The 9,177-nt window shown below is 34.2% G+C and overlaps 1 long non-coding RNA gene across 1 annotated transcript; it reads left to right on the top strand.

Moving 5' to 3' along the window:
* Nucleotides 1-2,172: 2,172 nt before the first annotated feature.
* Nucleotides 2,173-4,509, top strand: LOC111883592 (uncharacterized). The gene is made up of 2 exons (XR_002847486.2): nucleotides 2,173-2,709; nucleotides 4,190-4,509. It is a non-coding gene; the product is annotated as an uncharacterized LOC111883592 (long non-coding RNA).
* The last annotated feature ends 4,668 nt before the right edge of the window (nucleotides 4,510-9,177 follow it).

Below are 9,177 nucleotides of genomic sequence, written 5' to 3'. Positions count from 1 at the left end.
AAGTAATAAGGGTTGAAAGTAATTTTTCAAAATAGAAAATGATATAAATTGAAAATATGTTTTAAATGAAAGGGTAAAGATGTAAAAGTTATTTAATATTTTGATAAAATATTGTTTCCATCCGTAAATAAAAATAAAAATGTAACAATTTATGTTAATATGTAATTATTACCTCAAATCATATCAATTAGGGTTATTTAACCCATGTAAAGATGATATTGACTTTTTAAAGTGGTTTTTATCTTTTAAATCGGATGTGTTTAACAACACCCTCTTATCCACCTTTGACGCAGCTCATCTCACATTATCATCCTATTGACCTGGCTTATTAATTCTCCACGTATCTTGGCAAATCCTTTTTTTTTAGTTAACGTGAGCAATTCCCAGTTCATTTGAAGTGGGAGACTCCTTCAGAAACCAAAAGCCTCGAACTAACAATTTTTCTTTCTCTACAAGAAAAATGAAGGCGACTTGCACCCTTTACTCATTAACGCCACCATGCCAAACTGCCACTGCTCTTCCTCTCAACCACCATTCTCAAATTAACCCTTGACCCACCATCATCTCTGTTCCATGTACAATATTAACAGTTCTTCTTTGCTCCATGATCGATGGTGGTGAATTCTCACCACCATCGAAGGTCACCACCACCAGTGTACACCTTCGACGGTGGTCACCACCAACGCACCACCCACCAAACCGGCCAAAGTTTCGGAACAACTTAAGATGTTATAGTTATTTGGAGTTTGTCTTATGAGTGATTAATTGAAATTTTCAAGGAAGTAACATATAACTGGATTTATCACTGTTTAAAGATTGTAAGAACTAAAGAATTATCAATATGTTGTAATTTGGTTAACACGTAATGGTATGATCTTATAGCTGCTATGAAACTATTCAACGAAATGAATTAATCATTGCTAGAAAACTATTTGTCACCGCTGCTTTGCGCGGGTAAACGACTATAGGTGATCTTTGATAATTTCTAAATCAATCCAAAAGCAAACCAAACACATACAACAAATGCAAAACCGATTAATATATAAAAACACACATACAACAAATGCAAAATCGATAAATATATTTATCGAAAAGCAAAGTGACCACTAATTTTTTTTTTGTTCGCCACATGTTTTTTCTAGAAAGACAAAAGAGATTATTGTTAGAACAATTGTAGAAATAATCTACTCAAAAGCTACAAAATCAACAAAGAGATAGAATAGCATGTTAAAACCAACCTACCCAATTAATATTCAACATATTTTATTAAAAATATTCACCACATGTTTTTTGGAATGTGAAATGTCTCCGAAAAAAAAAAACTATTCACCGATGACACTTTTTCTGGTATCATACAAAATGAAAATGTAGTTGTATATTATATGTTTTTGGTATAAAGAATCCAATGTAAGAAAATACATACCGAACAAACACAAAGACAATCAATCGAATTAGAACACATGTCCAATAAAACGCGAAAGTTCAAAAATTTCCATATTCGATTGATCAATGTGGTAACTGTTTTTTTGGAATATGTTCTCTAATAACAAACTAATCTTTTGCCGCCGCTTTGCGCGAGCCAATTGCTAGTGTATATATATATATATATATATATATATATATATATATATATATGGGTAAAGTGAATATACCTAACAACCTTATATAAGCTTAGGTACCTAACCACATTATACTACATTGTTTTGCATTATATTTCCATTGCAATCGTCTAAGGTTCTTAAACTTCAAACCTTAACTTGATTTACTTCCAAGATTTTCAGACATTCACCATAATATTCCTTCTACACCATTTGATTTGTAACGGTAGTATATAAAACCCACCAGGGGGTCTCCGACAGAAAGACGTCATTTGAAGGAAGATAATGGTGAAAGTCCAAAGATTTTGGAAGCAATTGAGTTATGAGGTTGAATTTTAAGAACTTTGGGTGATTACAATGCAAATATGATACAAAATTACGTAGTATGATGTGGTTAGGTGCCTAAGCTTATATAAGGTTGTTAGGTATATTCACTTTACCCTATATATATATATATATATATATATATATATATATATATATATATATATATATATATATATATATATATATATATATATATATATATATATATATATATGCCTTACGATATTAGATGTGTAGGAAATGAAGTTCAAGTTGGAAATATGACACCTCAAGAAAAAAAAAATAGGGTTCAAGTGAAAATAAAGTTTAAGAATAAGATTCATAATGTCTATAAGTAAAACCTTCAAAAGAAAAAATTATTTATGAAATATACAAGTAAATTTAGATCTCATAAAGCATTAAAAAACGAATAATAGCGACACAAACAAGCAGATCGAACCGAGAAATCTTTCCTTCTTCTCCGATTTTCTTGGTAATCCGGCGACGACCTAACATTTCGGTTCTACTCTCATCTCTCAATCCGATTCACTAATCGAATCTCAGGCAGGTTATTCTTTTCCAATCGGACATCTTTTTGCAACTATTCTTTGAAGATATTGTCATTTTGGAGGTTTCCATACTCGTTTTAGGGTTTTTCGTGGTCGGAGAGAAATCTGTATCTCCGTTCTGTTATTATGATCACGCGCTCAAAGCTCGTAGAGCAACTCCGAGATAGCCAGATCCGATCTCAGCACAAGTGGTCTCCTCTCGTTATCTTCTCCCCCAAACCAAATCTCTCCTCCTGGTAAAATCTCTCTCTAAAACCAACATTCATTGATACTGTATATGTTACTAAATTTTATAGTTTATGTATCGAAATTAGCACACTGTATGTTTAGCTTCCTTGTTTTGAGCAATGATTTACTTATATAGGTTACTTTTTCTTTGAAATTCCGTGGAATACTTGATATTTTAGTGGTTTTGATGAACTTAACTTGAAGTGAAGAAGACAGTATCATTAGAACGAAAGATTATCAATTGACCATAAGTAGGATCAGTATACATTTTGTTAATATTGGACTAAGAGTATAAGATGATAGTGAGAAATAGTAAAGGGAAAGATGTTGGAGTTGAGAAAGAACTGTGGGGGATGACTGAATTAGTCAATACTCAATTCCCAAAATAATGTAGCAACTTTATATTGAATTTTTAGCTAGTCTTGTATATTCTCATCAGGAGCAATTTGGAGCCATATATTGAATTACATGTTACTTGAAGAGTTTTTTAAAAAAAAGGCGAATTCTTCACGAAAATGAAGTATGAAATAGGGAAAGTTAGTTAAGGAAATTTGTATTAGGTTTTATGCTTTTGTGTAGGAGAAATTAGTGGAGAAATATAGTAGCAAGAAGATACATGTGGTCGCTTAAATAATGTGAAATCGCTATATAAGTTAACGAGTCATGGAGTTGGCAACATGGTGTGGCTAAAACACTAATGAGGAATTAAGGGTCCGTTTGATAGTTGCTGTCTGGGAAACTGCTGTCCGGGAAAGAAACCATGCTGTTTGATTATACATTTGACTGAGACCCTGTTTGATAGACATCTTTCAAAGTTTAGACAGATCTTTCTGGCTGAATGGGCCGGAAAGACAGTTTGATTTGCACAAAAAATGGGTTTTTCCCAGTAAGATATGTCTTTCTTAGTTAGCCCGAAAACCATATATTTCTGGCTGAATGGTTATTTTTCATCATTCAACATAGTCAGTCAGATGTACAATCAAACAATATGGTTTCTTTCTCAGTCAGTAAACTGAAAGACATCAATTTCCCAAACAACAACTATCAAACAGGCCTGACTGTGTTGAATGATGAAAAATGACTATTCAGCTAGAAAGATATGGTTTTCGGGCTTTCTGGGAAAGACATATCTTACCGGAAAAGACCATTTTTTTTGGCAAATCAAACAGTTTTCCGACCCATTCAGCCAGAAAGATCTGTTTGGACCTGAAAAGATGCCTATCAAACAGGGCGTCCAAATTGCCTTTCCACTATCAAAAATGTAATTATTCGCTGAGTTTCCCAAATTACCCCTGGATAAAAATACAAGGCTGAAATGGATGCGTAGCACTTTACCCACTTGTAACCACTTCAATTCCAATTTTTCTTTAATGTATCTTTTTGTCTGCTCACTTTGTCAAATATTCACATTGCAGTAAATAAATACCTCTTTTTTTTTTTTTTTTTTACTGGTTGTGAAATAATGGGAAGTTTAATTGAAAATTGCAGGATTGATGTTGGTGTGGCAATTTTCTGGCTGATTGTGCTCATTATCCTTGTAACATCATCATACATGACACTCTATTTGAGACATTATTGGCTTTCATTTATCATCATTTGCCTTTCTATTTCAATTCCAATTCGCTTGAGGATTTCTAGGCAAACAATCGCAAGAAAAAAAGACAGAAGATTGCTTCTGCCTTTGTCCATGTAACAAACAAATTAATTTAATCATTAATACATGCTTTTGTTCGCCTATATGTACAAAACATAATTATATTACATTACTTTCACATGTACATTTGACTAATAATTTTTCATCTTTTTTAGTTGCGTGTCTGCGTATTTAAAGCTCAATTGCTTTTTTTCTATTTTATTGTTTATATAAATATCAATTTGTACAGCTGTCATGGTCCCAAGCCAGATTATTTGAGCCCAATCAATGATAGGATATGAAGGCCCATTTTATAGAATTCTTGATTTTAATGGATTATAAATGCAACCACATGCCCTTAAAAGGTACGCTAGGTGTCTTTTTAAAAAAAAAATCTTTTCATATAGTTGTAATATCACATATTCACATTTAACTATTTCATTCTTCAATCTTAATGCTTCTTGATATGTTGTGGAATTCATAGTATTCTTGAGCAGATTACTAATTTAATAAATACTAGGTGTGAGACCCGTGTATTATACGGATTGATTTAAAAAAAATTAAACATTAAATTAAAGTGTAAATAGAAAATATTTTTTAATGTATAACTTTAAAATAAGAAAGGAATAAAGGTATTTATTGCAATTTAATATCATATATATGATATTTAATGTTTTGTATATATAAATATATGATTTTAATTTTAAAAATTGAAACAAATCAAATATTAATAAGTGGATAATAATTATTTCAAAAATACCACAAAATGACAAGTGTCAAAACTCATGGGAGATTGAAATGTAACAAAAAAACCTTCATTTATTAAGGAGGATTCACCGGTTTTAAATGTAAATATATCTTCCACTAGGAAAAAAGATTACAGATCCAATGTTTAAGTTACATGTGATTCATGTGTGTGTGAAATAGTTAAAATGCTTGTTTACGTTACATGTGATTCATGTGTGTGTGTGTGAAGTAGTTAAAATGCTTGACTTTAGGTTAGAAAGTAGATAGTGTATCATGATATGTGAAAGAAAGTAGACATCACTATATATAAATTGACCCACAATATGTCTTTTTTTAGCAACACAATAAAATCATAAACATAATTAAGGTTTTAACATCATTAAGTATCACTAAACTAAAGCAAATAGACATATCATAGGTTAAATATAACCATAGATTTTACAATGTAAAAGCTAGGGTAAGTTTTTTTATTCTAGAAGGTTGTTTAAACCAAACCTAAAGTGAAGATGTCTAGTTATTTAAAATTGTAGGTGACGCTTTTTCAAGTGATTTTGTGTAGGATAAAGTGAAAGATATTCTTTGGAGATGTAATGGGGGGAATGGATTAGATGTTCCCTTAATTAGCATCACCTTATGTATATAGTATATGATAGGATCATTATTATATCAAATAATTACGAAAATGCTATCAACATGTTCACCTAAAGATATGTTTGCTATCTTATGGTTTGTAGGCTAAGTAGGGAGGATTATGAAAAGAGTTCTTTTAATTATATAGATCACATGGTTAGCACTTGATATTTTCATTTACTACCCCATAGTTTTCAAAGTTCAACAATGGACCCTAAAGTTGTCTTTAGTCGATAAAAAATATAAACATGAATAATTCAATTGTTAAATTGTGGATTCTACATTTAGTACATATGATCCTTAAAAAAATGTCACGACATGCGACATATTTGAGTAAATTTAGAAAATCTATTTTAAAGTAATACTGATGCAAAATCTATTCAACTCGATAATATATTGACACCTGTGACTCCACTATAACCATATATTGACATATTGCACATAAAGGAATTTAAAAAAACGAAGAGTTATCCTCTCCTGGAATATCTGATTTATCCATGGTTATTATCCATTAGCTAGTTGTTATCTTTGTTTTCTCGTTGATCAAGAACTCATTGTATATAAACCATTTGATAGTTGAATAAAACGTAACTTTTAATCCACTAAAATTTTCATGGTATCAGAGCAGGCTCCACAGGCTTACGACGAACCTAACCGGAGATGACCGGTGAGAAACCAGAATCCTCGAAGGAACTCGATGGAACTCCCATCGATTCCAATTCTCCCTACTACATCCATGCATCGGAGTACCCCAGGTAAATGCAAGTTAACGACGTCCTAACCGATAACAACTATAATGACTGGGCCCAGGAGATGAAGAACTTCCTTTTCGCCAAGAACAAGGTTGGATTCATAACTGGATCAATTAAGAAACTAAGAGAAGATTCAGCCGTATACATGCCTTGGACGCGTGCAGATGCGATGATCAAGGGATGGCTAACTACAGCCATGGAGAAGGACATCAGAACAAGCGTCAAATATGCAGACACATCGAAGGAGATCTGGGATGACCTGGAGGAGAGGTTTGGAAAAGAAAGTGCTCCAAGAGCATATGAGTTGAAACAGTCACTCACCATCACAAGACAAGAAGGAACATCGGTTTCAGCTTACTACACCAAGCTACGGGGACTGTGGGACGAGATCCAGACCATATCACCTTTGCCACGCTGTTCATGCTCCAACTGTACCTGTGATATTGGCAAAAGGCTTAATGAGTTCAAAGAAAAAGAAAAGCTCTACGAGTTTCTCATGGGCCTTGACAGTGAATACTCTACAATCAAGAAACAAATCCTTGCCATGAAACCCACACCCTCTTTAGGAACCGTATATCACTTGGTGGCTGAGGACGAATAACAAAGGGCTGTTTCGGCATCCAAGAAGACAAGCACAGAGGCTGCAACTTTCAGACCTACACTCGAGGAAAGAAAGAAATCACTGCAGATTTCAGCCAACAAAGGAAGAAGTCTGCATCAAAAGACATCAAGAAGGTGACAGGAGAAGAGGTAGAGCACTGCAACCACTGTGGTAAGAATGGTCACAACAGAGACGGATGTTTCAAAAGAATCGGGTATCCTGATTGGTGGCCAAATAAGGCGAAACAAGAAAAGAATAAAACGAAGGCAACATTCGTTGATTCAGGAATTAGTCCTATTCCAGGTCTATCGAATGGGCAATACCAGAACCTGATCAAACATTTCTCTAAAGATGGGTCAAACAGCAACACCACACCCACAGTAAACATGGCTGGTAAGGTTGAGATTGATGATTCATGGGTCGTTGACTCTGGTGCTACTAAACATATAACATATAAACAAGATTTGCTAGAAAACAAAACAAGAAATCCACTGGAACCATCAGTTACAATACCCAATGGAGACCTTGTTTTCGTTGATGGAAAAGGAAATTGCACTTTACAGAATGGAATCAAAATTGAAGGAGTCTTGCATATTCCACAATTCAATTGCAATTTATTATCAGTTAGTCGACTGACTAGAGATTTACAATGTGCCATAACCTTTCTTCCTGATTTGTGCTACATGCAGGACTTACACTCGAAGAACTTGATTGGCGCGGGTGAGTGCAAAGGTGGTCTCTACCGAATGGGCTTGGCAACAGAAAAGAAGAGTGTTATGATGACAACTGTTGATGTTGAGCTGTGGCATAAGAGGTTGGGTCATGCCTCCAAATCAAAGTTGAGCCAAGTCGATTTTTTGGAAAATCATTATAGGAAATTAAAAGAAAGAGTTTGTGATTCTTGTGTAAAAGCTAAGCATACTAGGCTTCCATTTACTCTTAGTTCAATAAAAACAAATAGTTGTTTTGATTTGTTACATGTTGATGCTTGGGGTAAGTATCGTACTCCTTCGATTTCTGGTGCTTCTTATTTCCTTACCATCGTAGACGATTTCAGTAGGGCTGTTTGGGTTTATCTTCTTAAACACAAGAATGAAGCAAGCAGCTATTTAATTGATTTTCACAACATGGTGAAAACGTAATTTGAAAAACAAACCAAGCGAATAAGAGCAGATAATGGAGGTGAATTCATATCAGGCTCCATGAGAGATTTTTATGCTAAGGAAGGAATCATATTGGAAACCACATGTCCACATACCCCACAACAAAATGGGGTTGTGGAACGAAAACATAGACACATTCTTGAGATCGCAAGAGCGTTGAAGTTTGAGGCCAATGTGCCAATCAAGTTTTGGGGAGAGTGTGTTCTCACAGCCACGTACATTATCAATAGATTACCCTCAAAGGTCATTAAACATAAGACCCCATATGAAGTCCTGTTTGGACAAAAACCTAATTATGACCACATGAAAGTCTTCGGATGTTTAGTTTATGCAAGAAACACGGAAACCAAGGGAGATAAGTTTGAAGTGAGGGGGAGACCAGGCATGTTCATAGGATATCCACAAGGCAAAAAAGGATATCGAATATTTGACCTTACCGATAAGAAGATCATTGTCTCTAGAGACGTTAAGTTTGTGAAAAATGTTTTTCCTTTCTCTGATAATATAGAAAGGAACAATAGTGAAGCAGGGCTCGATGATTTTCTAGGCAACACTGTCGAAGAAAGTGATGAATTAACACGAAGAGAGGTTGATCAAGGTTTACTGAACGAACCTGAATTAGACTCGGGAACATGTAATGAGAACGAGACCACCATTGATCTAAACTCGTCTGAAGATCCAGCAGATCATGTTACAGAAGACACAGCTGATCAAATGCAACCCACTGAAGAACACAGAGATAAAAGAATCAGGTCTAGACCCAAATATCTCGATGACTTCATTGTGGACTTGCCATCTTCGGTAGACCATGCAGCACCCACCGCCAATCAACAACCTTCGACGGTACATCCCACAGTTAATTTTTTGTCTTATGATCAGTTTAGCGATTTGCACAAAGCTTTTTTAACTTCAGTTAGCTCAAACCATGAGCCGAAACATTTTAATCAAGC

This window comes from Lactuca sativa, chromosome 3 (genome assembly GCF_002870075.4).
Source record: "Lactuca sativa cultivar Salinas chromosome 3, Lsat_Salinas_v11, whole genome shotgun sequence".
Lineage (NCBI taxonomy): Eukaryota > Viridiplantae > Streptophyta > Magnoliopsida > Asterales > Asteraceae > Lactuca > Lactuca sativa.
Note: the sequence above shows the minus strand (reverse complement) of the source record. Positions and strands in the feature narration are given on the sequence as shown.